Source organism: Dioscorea cayenensis, chromosome 5 (genome assembly GCF_009730915.1).
Source record: "Dioscorea cayenensis subsp. rotundata cultivar TDr96_F1 chromosome 5, TDr96_F1_v2_PseudoChromosome.rev07_lg8_w22 25.fasta, whole genome shotgun sequence".
Taxonomy (NCBI): Eukaryota; Viridiplantae; Streptophyta; class Magnoliopsida; order Dioscoreales; family Dioscoreaceae; genus Dioscorea; species Dioscorea cayenensis.
In genome coordinates this window covers 21145845-21161093 of record NC_052475.1, presented here as the reverse complement: position 1 = coordinate 21161093, position 15249 = coordinate 21145845, and the positions used below count along the sequence as shown (strand labels likewise).

Sequence of the window (15249 nt, the reverse complement as noted above, 5' to 3'; positions counted from 1 at the left end):
GAAGTTACGTATTACACTTTACGACAATTACAAGAGTACAGGCCAATTGACCTTTAGTGAGAGGATTAAATTGGGACAAGATATTGCTCATTGGTGTCTCCTCGAAAGTCAGGAGAGTGACATTTATATACATTGTTAGGGTTTTTATTTTTCATTATATATCAACACCAATAACATCACCACTCATCACTACCCGCCCATCATCTTCAAAGTAGTAAATTTATAATATAATAATCCCAATATGGATTCTTAGGCTTTTTTAAAAAAGAAAAGAAGAAAGTATTTTATGCTTCTTCCAACAACCACTAATTATCTCTTACTTTTAATTAATATTACATATATATATATATATATATATATACAGTTGGAATTTAAATTACACTAATTTGTCAAGGTTTTATAGGTTATGAATGCCAAATTACTTTTATCAGGTTTAGAGCCTGGGGATAATATTATTTTGTAAGGTCATTTTCAAAAATAAATAAAATAATAATAAGTTGTCAACACTGTATATAGACAAGTGCTCATAAGCACAACAAAAGGGATTTTTTTTTTATAAAAAAAACACACAAATAAATATGAAGAACAAATAAAGGGGGAACATGTTACTCCTCCTTGGCACAAATAGTTCGCTGTTGTATATATATATAAAGCATGAATACAACAAACAATATGATAAAATATAAAAAACAAATGCAATAGAAAAGTCGACCTGAACAAAGATTAAGGGTTGAAAACTATGACTGGCCCATATTTCATATTAAAACAAAACAAAACACATTAGTATGTTACTTCTAGATATGTTATTAATCTAATAAATAGCAATAAACTAAAACAGAATTAATAATAATAAAAAAAAAAAAAAAATCTAAAAAAACAAGCTATGTTGAATGTCTCAATCTTAGCACCCAAATTTAATCACAACCACAGCTATTAGTCCACACCACACAAACAAAGAGACTGATGTAAAACCTAGCTATTCTGGTATTCCCCTTGATAAAAATCATCCAGATTCTGAGCATTAAGGGACCAGTTCAAGCTCATAAGAGAATCATAAAGAAAGATAAAACTTCAAAACAAGTATGTCACAAGTTAGGGTACCAAATAAAGAATCAACAAATGTCACAACATAGTTGTCCTCTTCCACTTGATAGATAAACCAAAAGCAAGGATTTCGTGCAACATCACAGCTTGTTTTAAGCTTGCATCACTAGTTCCACCCAACAAGTTGCTAGTACTTATAAAAGTAAAAAAGGCAAAGACTGACAAGAATACCTGATTCTCAGAAAGAAAATCAGCAGCTATATATGCATATCTATTCTATATACTACATATAGAAGTTAGTAGCACTGTCTTGCGTAATTCACAATAGCTCTTCAGATTTCAACCAAATGATACAACAAGATAAGGTTGATATCACTATAATATGAAATGAAAATGTGGGTATCTTTGATTAGCGGCAACAACATCGTTTACTGTCGTCCATATCTATCATTCATCTCTCTCACCCAATGTTTCAGCATATATATATGATTTAACAAGAGTCTCTTGGAATACAAAGGACACTAATATATCTGGAAATAATGACGTTAGCAATGTTAATGTTACAGAAGAATAGAAGACAGACCATTGTTTAGTCAAATTGTTGTAATACTTCAATAGTCTTTGGTACACCTAATAAACTGCTTCATGCAGTATTCCTAGCAAAGAATCATTTAGCATTTGCAGGGAATCAAATTCATGTTTTGGGTGTAGAATGCCGGGAAACCTGATTCACCAATGAAATAGTATTCTGATATAAATCATTTCACCTGTAAGAAAATGGATCTTATAACGGTATCTAGTATTTTACAATCTCCTCTTTGTGTGTAAATTTTACTGCAATTTACATACTGTTCCTACATCTTGCCATCCTAACTTTCAACTTATTATTAAAGTCTATATTTCCTTTTTTTGAAAGAAGAGCGCCGGGGTTAATTGAGACCTGTAGACGTGCATGTTCTCGCATCGGGGCCGGCTTGTGTGTGCAAGACCAACCACCACACAACCACTATTCCCAGAATGCTGCCTGAGACCCACCACCAGAGTGCTCATTTACGACCACCAATAATTCGTCGTCGTTTATATTTTATCTTATCATGCCTCTCCAGTATATCACCAGGTTCACTATCTTTCTCCATACACTTCACCATTCATCCTTATCAACCATCCCGTATCACACATGTTTCTTGCCTCAAACGTAATTGACCTTTTCATTCCACACCATGAAGCTAAGCCATTTTTTTAATTAATTTCACATTTAATTAAAATCAGCCTTATCTAAGATAATTTTGTGGCAGTATTCATAAGAATCATAACATTACTTCCATCCTTCCTTTCATTTGTGCAGTATGGTTTATTTTGAACCTTAACCTAACCATCATCCAGAATGTAAATACCATATCATCAATACAAATAGCAAGCAGTCCAGGATCACAATTGGTAAATATAAAAAGTCAATGAAGCAGCAAACATGAATTTCAAAATATATTTCTAAGATCTTAGCAAAGTAAATTGGCAATATCGGTTTAAAGGAAAATGAGTTATCAATCAAACTATATGGTAACAGGAATGTCGAGTGTTGATGTAATAAGGAGGCAGAACAAAGTATCCAGATGCAAAGTTCACACAAATGAGCAAAACTCGTTGCTTTTTACTTCTTCATAATACACTGTCTGGGAAAGAATTCAGAATAATCCAGATGTAAAATAAACCAATTATATTTAAAACTGGTCAAGAAAATAAAATTTGATGGCAGTGCTGCAAATTCAATCATAAGTGCCATCAGCATTAGGACTGTATAAAAAGGTTGCAGATTACAGTTTAGGTATCATCAGACAGAATACATAAGGGTTACAGGATGGAAAGCGTGCAAGAAAAAGGCTTGAGGAGAAGAAGCAAATTAGACATCCATCATTCATTACGAACAAAGAAAAAAATTTGTACGGCTCAACACATTAAGATTAAAGAAATATAAGAAAATCTTAAGGTAAGAACTTATACAGATAAGCGAATTCTGGTAGTCACGCATAGCAAGATAATATCAATACAGAAGTTCTACTGATCCGCACCAAATGTGAAAATAAGAAGCAGCACTTGAAGCACTAAACATGGTTGCAAGGATGGCTTATGCATGGTCAGTTTGATTCATTAAATTAAAAGAAAATACAAATCGCACCTGACGACAGTTTCCGAGCCTCACATTAGTATTCTTCAGATCCGACATGTGGCCCGAGCAACCCGCAATTAAAAACAACATTACATGACCTAGTTTCTTTTCATACGCAAGATTCTAAGAAAGAGGTAGACTCAATTGGTGTCAATTTCATCCATCAAAGGACTTGCCTGTCCAACTCCTGCAAGTATAGGTGAAGGTGTTCTCTCAAAATCTTAAAGAAGCGGTGCGAAATAACTAACCCATGTTACAGAGTTATGTTCTTCACAATATCCAGTCCTCAGTAACAATGATTGTTAAAACTTCCGATCCTGCAAATCCACCACGCACTTAAGTGAAGAGACAATAGACTTTTTATATTTTTAATAAGAAATTATAAAAAAAAGCGAATTAATACTGTAACATTTGATTTGTCACTAGAATATCTGACTGTTCACACAAAAAATACAGTTCAAAAGTTTGACATGTGTACCATATAGTTATGCTCATATGCACTTATCACTGGGAAACTCCAACTAAGCTAGAAAGATTTCCTGTTGAAGGCTGGCGATTACGAAATTCCATATAGTCAAAAGCCAATTGAGTTAAATATTTGTGATTAATTTTAATGAACGTTATATTTCAATGATATAGTGGGTACTAGTAGCAATCTGTCATAGTTAATTGTTGCTAATCAGAATCTTGCAGGCTTTATTAATATGCGTGCTAAAATTTATCTTTACAAAGCGCAAACTTCAAGATGATGAGATATTTAATTGAAACAAAGCATACAAGCTCGTTTCACACCACACAACAAATACCGCAGGCCAGGTGTCAGAACTCTGCCTGTTTCAATCTCCTCATCTCATATTCTCACGCCCAAATTGACTGGATTCTTCAGTGTGATGAAAGCATTCACTCTCAAAATGTACCCATCCGGGTACCTGTTAGAAGGAAGAAAAGCTAACATACCCAGGCATATTACATATACAAGTCTGAAGCTAATGCTCAGTCGAAACAAAGTCGATGACACAAGAGGAGTGGGTACGTAAGAAATGTAAGAAACTGTCTTAGTAGCAAAATAACATCAGAGCCAAAAAGCAAAAGTCCCACAACCTAGTAAGTATTAAATCTGCAGATAGAGATAAAAATCTCACCTTTATGGGCTGCCATTTATAGAACTGGAGTCAGGTCCAAACAGGGAATTCTCTGAAATTTGAACTCGTTTCTAAGTTTATAGAATGACTTGAACTCTCCACTATTTTACAAGATGTCTACATGGAATCCCTCAGTAACTATTTGTCCCTAAACTACAAATTTAAACAAGTGAAGAGCATTATTCATGTAGTACCTGGTCAATAATTCCAAAAGAAATCCGAGCTATGTAGTGCGCCTCCTTCTTCACTTGATTTAGGACATTATAAATTTGGAGAAAGTAAATTCCCAGATGATTGAAATTATCAAGGATTTAGGAAAGAAGAGGGCATTACAAATTTGGAGAGACTCAACTACAGAGCTGACTGAATTATCGAGCTGATTATCATCCAGCTAAAGGTGAAGAGATGTGAAGAACACATTATCCACATGTGTAGAGGACTGGATAGAAGCTCAGTAAATGAGTTATAGAAGTTCTTTCAGATGAGACGAGCAAATAAGCTGGCGCTAGTAAATGAGATAAAATCTAGTTTTAGCATAGGTACAGCTGATGTAGAAAACTATCAACCAGATTGCAAAAATGGAGCAAAACCAAGTTAGAGGTCACCACCTGAAGTAGAATCAAATCTGAATCTCCAGGCGTAGATGCTGAAGCTGTCCCAACCTCCTGCCTGTCAAGCTCCAGTAGCACTCCCATCAGGAATAGACTGAATTTGCACCTGCGGCAAGAAACTCAGTCATTACGAGCTCCAAAGTTCTTCCCTCAGAAAGTCCTTTGACCTGCAAACAATTTGCTCAACTATCATACTAACATGAGAACAAATGAAAAAGCACAAGATGAATGCCATCATTTCCCTTCGACGAGTTGCTCCAAAAACCACATCCAAAAGAGATGTGATTGCACATAGTGTAGCTTCAAGTCGTTGAAGTCAAGCAAAACTTAGTCAAACTAACCTCACTATATGAACTATAGATGAAGTATTTTTAACTAATCTAGCAAATTTTCTAGAAACAATGTGACCAAAAACTGAAGCAATTTTCAGTCGCATACACTCTTTCTCCGAGCATACATGCTGGAAATTTGTCATTCCTTGAGGGTGTCATCTGTGTAAAATACGAGAAAAGCAGACCTGGGTCAATTGCATCCAATAAAATGGCAAGTAACAAAGCACGGCATATGGGAAGTCTGGCTGATTTTTCGTATTCCACAATCAAATTTTACAAAAGAAAACCTGCAATCCAATTTATTTTGCATCAAAGTTCAAACACTTCATCCAGAAAACTTAGAGCACTGGGCTGAATTAACAAGAACATTCTGCACATAAACCTATTGACACAGAAAAATTCCAAAAATTCACAATAAAAGCAGAGGAATCAGCAGGGATATTTCTCAAATAATTATAAACCCAAATCATAATGCTCACATTATCTGAATCTAATTTCTTAAAAATCATCCAGAGAAACACTTAGATCTCTCAATAGCCACTCTTAACATTGAAATCCAACTCCTCGCAAGATTCACAAAGTTCAAAACTTGATCGAGAGAGAAGACAAATCGAACCTTTTACAGCCAATCTGCAAAATTTGGGCACTCTCCATCAACCCAGCCTAGTACGCCGGATCTCCGCATTCATCGAACCACCGCCGCCGCCCTGATTCTTCCAGCTTCGCCTCTCCGATTTCTGCACCAAAATCCCCAAATCAAAACCAATTCGCCACATAATCAAGAGATCCAGTGAACATTCACAGTAATACCTCGAGGGCGGCCTTCGATGTCAGCCTCGACGGAGGGAATATAGCCGGCAAAAGCATCGTCGCCGGCGACGTGGCAGCATCCCGCGTTTGCTTATCGACGTCGTGACTTGTCGTATTTTGCAGATCGCGTCAACGCTGGAATATCCATCACACTCATCTTTCGATTCCTCTTCTTCTTCTTGCTTCTTCTTCTCGCTCTCTCTCGCCCGCTTCCCTGTTAGCGAAGTATCCGCAAAGAGAGAAAGAAAAAGAAGAGTTATTTATTTATTTATTTCATAATTGAGAATTTTATCTAATAATTTAAAAGTGGTGAAATTAGTGTAGAAAATAGAATTTTATTTATTGATTGATTGATTTATTTATTTATTATGGTGGTTTGCAGGTATGTATTTTCTATTATTTTAACCCTTTCGCAACTGTTGCTATGTAAAAATCAAGGCAGACACATGTCTCAGTATATTGTCTGAAAGTACATTGATAAATTATAGAAAACATAGGGATTTTAGTAGCAGGTATGTCCTGATAATTTTAGCGTTTATCACTCTATGTTTATCAAAAGAAAATAAGATTTTTATATAAGTATCATAATTATTTTATAATATGAGACGAGGGCACCACTTGCGCATCCATTAACATCTTAATTATATATATAAAGAAATTATGTATAATAAATATAAAGCTAAATAAAAATAATGAGAAATTGTTTTATTTTATGGGCTGTTTTATTTCTTGATCATTTTAGTCTTTAAAATACCCTTCCACATGGATAGTAGAGTAATGTTATATGGAAAGAAGTAAATCCACAGAACCACCGCATATATTAATGTGGTACGGTGACGTGGATAATTAATATTGATAAAGTAAAATCTAGGGCACAGTGGCCCGGCCCTTTAGTTTGTGCTCTCTCTCTCTAGGCCACTGCCCCTCCCGCGATCACTGCCTCTCTCGTTTGGCTTTAAAGAGAAACTAGGGCACAGGCTCGGGAGAGTGGACAGAAGAGTAGTCGGACGGGTGGTGCACGCCAGGGCACCTAGACTGGTAGTGTAGAGGCGGGGCACGGAGCGCCGGAAGGCAAAATGTGACTGAGGGCGGTAAGTGGGGAAGAGAAGACAAGAGAGAGAGCGCACATAAGAGAGACGATCAATGTTTTACTTTTATATTAATTAAATAGTTTCCACCACCACATCAGTTGTGTGGCTGTTCGGGTGGTTTCTTCGCTTTATATAGCATTACTCACAAATAATACCTTCTAAAAGAGAAATAACACACCTCTTTAATATTAGCTATTCATTAATTATGATTTTTAAAATTTTTCATGTGCATCTAAGTGCTTTGGCACAGAGAGAATAACTTTCTCCCAGATAAGGGTAAAGCGACTGCTGGTTGACTGTACGAAAGTCAATCCTCAGAATTACTTTCCTTTGACGAGGAAAAGTTACGTGGTGTGAAACTGATTATCCTGGCAAATTATGAGACATAAAATTCCAATGTTACCCCTTATAAAATAAAAATTCTTCCATGATGTCTTCTTTTAAGAACCCCTAGCTATAGTGAGAACCTCTGCCACGTCTCATTTTTCAAAACCCCTAGACAAGATCCTATCGTTAAAGTCCATAATTTTTGTATATGAAATCATATATGGGAAGCTTTATAGTGAATTATCAAGTTCCGTAATAAAATTTTCTCATAATAGAATAGTATAAGTTAAATACCTATTTTTACCCCAGTATATAAGCAACCTTCATTTATTTATATATAAACCATTGATTAATGTGAAAATTAAACATGTATTTAGAGTATGGTTTTATTTTATTTTATTATTATTAAAGCGGTAAAATTGAGAATAATCATAACTTGTGCATGAAAAACTTATTCCATACCATACAAAATGAATTCATTTGCATATATTTCCAATTACAATATTTCAATGCATGCCAAACACTATAATGTTACTTTACAGGGAAAGTAAATGCAGGGAAAAATTTTGCAAGGAAATACTTTACAAAGCGTTTCCTGCAAAAGTACCAAATGGGCTTATAAGTCTAAAACTTATGCAAGTTTTTAAATTAAGTATTTATTTTTATTTAATATATGCACTAGATAGAAAGTATTTTTATATTTTTGTATATGAATATGAACAAGCCATGTCAAGTGACATGCATAGTGCAACCTAGTACAAAAGTAAAATCAACGTAGAGTTACTATCTTTTAACATACTTGTGACATCTTCCTATCTGAACTGAGGTTCAAACTTATACTAAACCTAGTGCAAGTAAATCAAAAAATTATTTGGGTTTAAATGAAAGTTGAAGTATATGATTGGTAATGAATAAAATTATTATCTTATTTGTAAATATATACCTAAAATTAAAGATTTTATGGAGACAAAAACTAATCATAGAATATACTTGCTATTTTAATTTTTTTTTTTTCCAAAACATCCTCTAAATATATACCTTGTTGTCAGAATGTATTTCAAGTCCAACCTTTTCACATTAAATAAAGGTTCAGTACACATTTTCATGGATGTTTTAATTCAAAATTTCTCTCTTTAAATAATTTTTCTTTGTTTCTTTGCTCTTGGAAAACCTCTTTACTTTTACTTTTTTCAAATCATGAGTCTATTTTTTTTTAAAAATAGATAAACCACTAATTCATTGCAAAACGGAGGAAAATAAAGTACATTAAAAACACAAAAGGACAACATGAAACCAATCACCGAGATGAGCACGAAAAAGATAACAACCAAAAACAAAATAGTGGAAAAGCGTAAGGAGATCACCAACAACCCCGAAAAATAAAGTCAAGGATTATATAACTACGGAGGCACCAATAGAAGGAATACATTTGGCTGCTTGATCAAAGGATCGACTCCTCAAAATGAGGTCTGGCCGAGTTTAGGACTGCATTGATCCAAGCAATGAGAAAAAGATCAATCTTACAGATAATGGCATACACATCTATAGCTACAGAAATAAAAATGCGATTATTGTGTTCAACCTAAATAGCCTAACAAAGTGGCCTTGATAAGAAGAGGTCACCTTGATCCTTAAACTTGCACTCTTGTGCCCACGCCACTAATCGGCATTTGGGTTTTGAAAGATCCGCATCACTCTAGAGGAAGTCACGCTAGACCCTATCTATGTTCCGACTGCACCTAGAAAAAGTAACTCAAATCCCGACATCCGTAGGCAAAGCTGTAAAGCACAATGTTGATCAAAAATGATACGGCCCCTGTGTGAGAGATAATGATTTTTTCCAAGCCTCAAGGCGATTAGCAATAGAGATAGTAAACTTATGTCAATCTTGCTTGCGTGGTCGCTTTCCCGTAGATTAATGGGATACCCAGGATAGGTGACGGGGAGCCGATTCATGGAATAGTTCAAAGGTAAGAGCATCACTCCTGGAGGGAACATACCGAGGTTAGTCGAGTATAAGCAGGTTTTTCCTGGGAAGTTGACCGCCAACCCCAAAATCCTCTCAAGAAGGATTAATTTGAAGATTCTAAGATCTTCGGGATCCCCCAATCATGAGTAGCAAAAGAGTAAGGGAGAGAGTGGCACATATGGTCGTGCATGCCAAGTGGGACCCCTCACAAGCACACCAAAGGACAAAGGTGTGAAAGCACATACGCTAAGAGCATTGGCGACTAGGATAAAAAGAGTAAAAGGGAGAGAGTGGGTCGCCTTTGCCTGAATCCACATATCGGATGTAACTAGATGGCAAACCATTGATGAGGAAGTTAGCCTTGAAGTTTCGCAATAGATTAATGGATCAAGGAAATCCATTTGAACTGAAAACGTCTCGCGACGAGAATATTAAAGAAAAAACCCCAGTCCACCATGTCAAAAGTTTTCGAAAAATCTACCTTAAGGATATGGCCATTCAATTTTCCCTTTTGGATGCTGAAGATCAACTCTTCCGTCGTGACAATGTTATATGCAATACTATGACCTTTAATGAAAGCTGGATCTGGACGTTGTCGACCAAAGAGTTGATCACTGCACTTTAGCATGCGAGAGCTGTAATCTCACTAATGATTTTCGTGGGGGACGACATTGATCTGATAGTGCAAAAAGTCCCCGATTCTCAGCAGCCCCACTTTTTTGGGGATGAGAACGATAGTTCGCCTCAATTAACGTGTTTTTAAATTCAATTCTTGTATGTCTAGTACTACACTGAGATATGAAAACAATTAATTATAAACACTATAAATTGAATATATATTGATGTGAAGTGCAAACTGATTACTTCATTAGAGGCACACAAGAAGTTATCTTCATTCTTTGTCGGCAAGAGAAAGTTAAAGGAATTAAATCTACTAAATGTCTTCCCCAAAAATAGACGCTTCCATTAAAAACATTCCAATGAATACAACTAATACAAATGGAGAACAGCTTGTCAATTATGTAACTCTTTGACTGGTAAATTGTACAAAGCTAGCCATTAACCAAATTTGTCTTCAAGGCAATGAGAGACCAAGTCATCAAACTGTGGAAATTGAAGACAACTATAAGGCATCCATGAAGCCAAGACCATTTCTTTTTTCCATATATTATTTTGGTTATGCGAAAGAGATAGGTATACAAAGATGGTGGGGAAAAGAGGCAAATAGAAAGAAAGGATTCAAAGGAATGAAAAAACTATCTCTTGGCTTCACTTTCATGGCTTTTATAAACTCTAGCCATCTTCTTCATGTCCTCTTTCTAATTAAGTATCAAACACCGGAAAGCTCCTTGACAGTACCTTCCCTGTATGCTTTTCTATATATATATATATTGCATAATCTATATATATGCCTAGTTCTCTAGTTCTTTTTGTGCACTTGTGAAGGATGGGGAAAGCTCCATGCTGTGATAAAAACAAAAAGTTAGGAGAGGGCCTTGGTCTCCAGAGGAAGACATACTTCTTATAAACTTTGCTCAGAAGCATGGCACTGGTGGTAATTGGATGACTTTGCCACAGAAAGCAGGTGTGTTTGCTTTTTCTTTTGTTTTTCTTAGTTTAGAACTTGTTTACCCTGTGGCCATTGTTCAGAAGAATGGTTTAATTTCGATATATATATATATATATATTGATTCATTTTTCTCATTTTTAGTGTGTTTCATTTTGTTTGTGTATGCCTTGCTTTTTGTTCTACTTCTTTTAAGCATTAATTTCATGATATAAATCTAGAAAGAAATTACAAGGTAAAACAAAAGCAACTTTGCACATATATAGATTGAATGTCTAAGTTCTTCAGTATCAAAACTTTATTTTTCCATGATGGTATATATCTTGTTCCATTCCCATATCATGCTTTAATTTTGTTTATGAACTTCTTCTTCTTCTTAAATCTTCTTCTTTTTCTTCTGATCTTCTTCATGATGAGGAATCTAAACTAGCAAGCAATAGAAACAAGGCAATTCTCACATGGATTGGATATATGCCCTAAGTTCTTCAGTATCAAAAAACTTCAACTTCTTTATGATATCATGCTCCATTAGTGGCCTTATCTCTAGTTATTTTGCTTATGAATAACACCTTCTTCTTAATTTCTTTCCTTTCTTGAAAGCATTGTATGCTATAATTCTAACATCTTGACAAATATATCTTGCTTATTCAGGGCTTTCGACGATGTGGCAAGAGCTGTCGATTACGGTGGATGAACTACCTCAGACCTGACATCAAGCACGGAGGTTACACTGAAGAGGAAGGCTACATCATTTCCATCTCTACAAGACCATTGGAAGCAAGTAATACATCTACATACATGTTTTTCACTCTTATATATATATATATATATATATATATACATACATATAATTAATTCCTCAATCTCTAAATCAAGTTTTTGTTTACATATATGTATCATAGGTGGTCTATCATTGCTTCTCATCTTCCAGGAAGAACAGACAATGATGTAAAGAACTACTGGAACACAAAACTAAAGAAGAAGGTGACAACAATTGCAGAAGATACAGAAGCCTCTCAAACTCCAACTCCAGCCATTGATCATAGTATTGATCAATCCAAGACCTTTATCTCAGAACTCCTCAATGATCTCAATGAAGTCTCCTCTAAATCCTCTCCTGGCCAAGAGAGTAGCAACATTAACATTCCTGACTGGTTTGCATATGAAAAATGGAGAGATGAATACATTGTTGTGGGAGTTGGGGTTTGCAAGTTCTAGTGATACTTCCATGCAAGAGATTGGAGATCATATTGGTGGTGATTCAAGCATGGCAAGCATTGGTAGTTTGTGGTCTTTTTCTGAGACCATGCCACAAAGTAGTGCTACTAATGAGTTATATATATGACTATAGCTAGCATGAGACGTTGATTATAATTATCAAGGAAAGAAATGAAGGAATGGAAACTTCTTTTATTACTTGATTTTGTGTTGGAGCTTGTCAATTAATGGGTAGATATATAGATAGAATTTAAGGAAAGATAGTAATGAATTGTTCTAGCCTTTTAAGTATGTACGTTTATATATATAATAAACAGTATGGTAAAAATGTATAGATCAAATTAAAATATATATGTTTCCCTCATTGGTGAGATTTCTGTATTCCAGTCTGTGATTGTTTATCTTCGCTACTAGCTGTCTCTATTTGTTATACCATTTCTATTCTCTATTAATAAATCAGTGGCTACTATATTTAAATATATATATATATGGTAGAATAAGGAGTGTTGAGCAAGAATATTTTCATTTATTAATTTGTTTAAAATTCGATGATTATCTCGTAAGTATTATGCAGTTTACTAATGTTATATAGGAAACTTTTTCATTATGTATTCTAAAAAACTCATATTATAATTGTTAAAACAAACTATATATTATAAGTAAACAGTAAAATCAATATCAATGATAAACAAAGACATTATATAAATTTAAAAAATAGAAGAGAAACCATTATACAAGACAAGAGTACTAGAGATGCATGGGAGGGCACTTATCATTGACTCAAGGTTTTGACAGAATTTATTAATTGCTACTCTTACCCAACCTGTAAAAATTCACATTTGGTATGCCAACAAATGTTTGTTTGTTTATTCTCTAATTCAACTGACTTGATAGTACCCGTTTTTGGAACGTTTAGTGATTGATTATTTATAATTATTTATAATTATTAGTTTTTGATGAAGCACTAAACTAGCAAAGTTGATGCATTAAAGTCATTGTGCATGAAAAAATCTATGCATATTTCATTTGAATATTTACTGTAATCACTTGATGTGCCTAAATGACTACTTAAGTTTGTCCTTTAAATAAATAACTCAGTATCTTCTAAGGATTGATGAACATCTAACATATTTCTTAGGAATTTTTTCTTTGATTTGATTTTTTTAACAAGTTCAATTTTATTTTAGTGAATGATGATCTCATCTCATACTTGCTTTTCTTTTCCAATAATCATATTGTGATTTAATCATAGTCGTATTATTGATTAATTTCATTCTATATATCCATTATGCATATATATTGTAAATGATAATAATCACACATATAACCCTACATATACTATAATTAATTGCCTCTATACTATCATCATATTTGTCTTATTATTATTTTGCATTCGTGCCAAATGGATAAATAACTTTACTTTGAGTGTCGTGCGTGACTGTCAATATGAGAGACTTTGAGCGTAAGCTAATTATAAAAGAAATTAAAAAAAAATATTTTTTAAAAAATATTAGATTGGAGGAAAATTTTTATATATTAGTAATTATTAATTTAACATATTTAAAATACATTTAAATAATTAATTTTTATAAATAACATTAATTTGATAAATTGGTTTAATTGAAGGAAATTTTTAAATGAAAGGAGTATCCATCCATATTGACTTCTATTATAATTCAGCTCATAATCAATTTGAAGATTGTTTATTTTTTCTAAGCTGAGCACAACCAAAAAGAAAAAAAACTTTAAACCAAAGTTGGTGCAAATTCAACCCCCTCCTTAATAAAACAGAGACAACTCAAGAGACCGTCTACTATGACCAGCTAGCCTATCAGTTGCAGTGTTTTAATATCTAGGGATCAACTCCAACTTAGGCAAACCATCAACTTTGAAATATTGACGAATGTCTTTAGCTTCATTAGCAATTCTCCATTTGGCCGCATCGGTTCTATTTTTCTATCGGCTGAATCACTTTAACACAATATGTGAAAAGGTTACTTAACTCTAATCCTAATTGCATAGCTCGCTTGATTCCCCAGTTTACCACAGCTACTTCTAGCTCCAGACTTGACTGCTTTCATACTTGTTGACACCCTATAGAAATAAATCTCATGTTTGTTGTAATTATAATGAAACCCATAACCCATGTTGTGTAATCATTCACCCAGGAAGCATCAGGGAAAAATAACATATTATCTTAGTAATGGAAACTATAGTTTAAGAGGAACTTTCCCATTTTGAAAAGCACTCCACTACATATTCTTTGGTCTAATCTATAGCATGATGAGCTATCCATTGTAAGTCAATCCTCACACTATGTACTCCTACAAACAATACCACATATGGCCTTCCAAAGTAACTACAAAAACAGTGGTTATGAACTTATGGTAGATGGAACCAAATTAGATACCGTGCATTCACCAACCTCTAACTGAGCACACTTATGGCATTTCCATGGAAATGAATATTGGAATGCAAGTAAGCGCCAATTTGACTCCACACAACATTAACTTTGGGGTAGTTAGTGAATAGAAAGTCCACATTTTCACAAAGAGTACGAGAGTGTCATGCCCCAGCCTCACAGTCGGGTCCGCTGACAGATCGGCCGCATCTAACTGGACTGGGCCCCACTGGGTGCAAGGCCTCATATTTGACCTGGTCAGAGTCAACACTAACAAGCAGAATATGAAATAGTAATACAATACTACAAATAGAACAACAGTGACAAAGTTGATACAAATATAAGCTTTACCAGCCCTACACAAATTAGTACCACACATATAGTCTACAAACCAAAAATACAGACATGATATAAGTCTTACTCACATAGGAAAGTTCTCTATAAGATAAACAACCCAAGACAGGAAAATGACTCCAAGATAAACCCCCCGATCCTAGGCTTAATCTTCTCATTCGAAAGAGAAAATCACAGAGTGCATGAGCCACAAGGGCCCAGTAGGATCGTAGAGATAAC

At 34.5% G+C, this 15249-nt stretch overlaps 1 pseudogene; it reads left to right on the top strand.

Annotated features, from left to right (window-relative positions):
- Nucleotides 1–11720: 11720 nt before the first annotated feature.
- Nucleotides 11721–12275, top strand: LOC120260099 (annotated as a pseudogene).
- Nucleotides 12276–15249: the final 2974 nt, after the last annotated feature.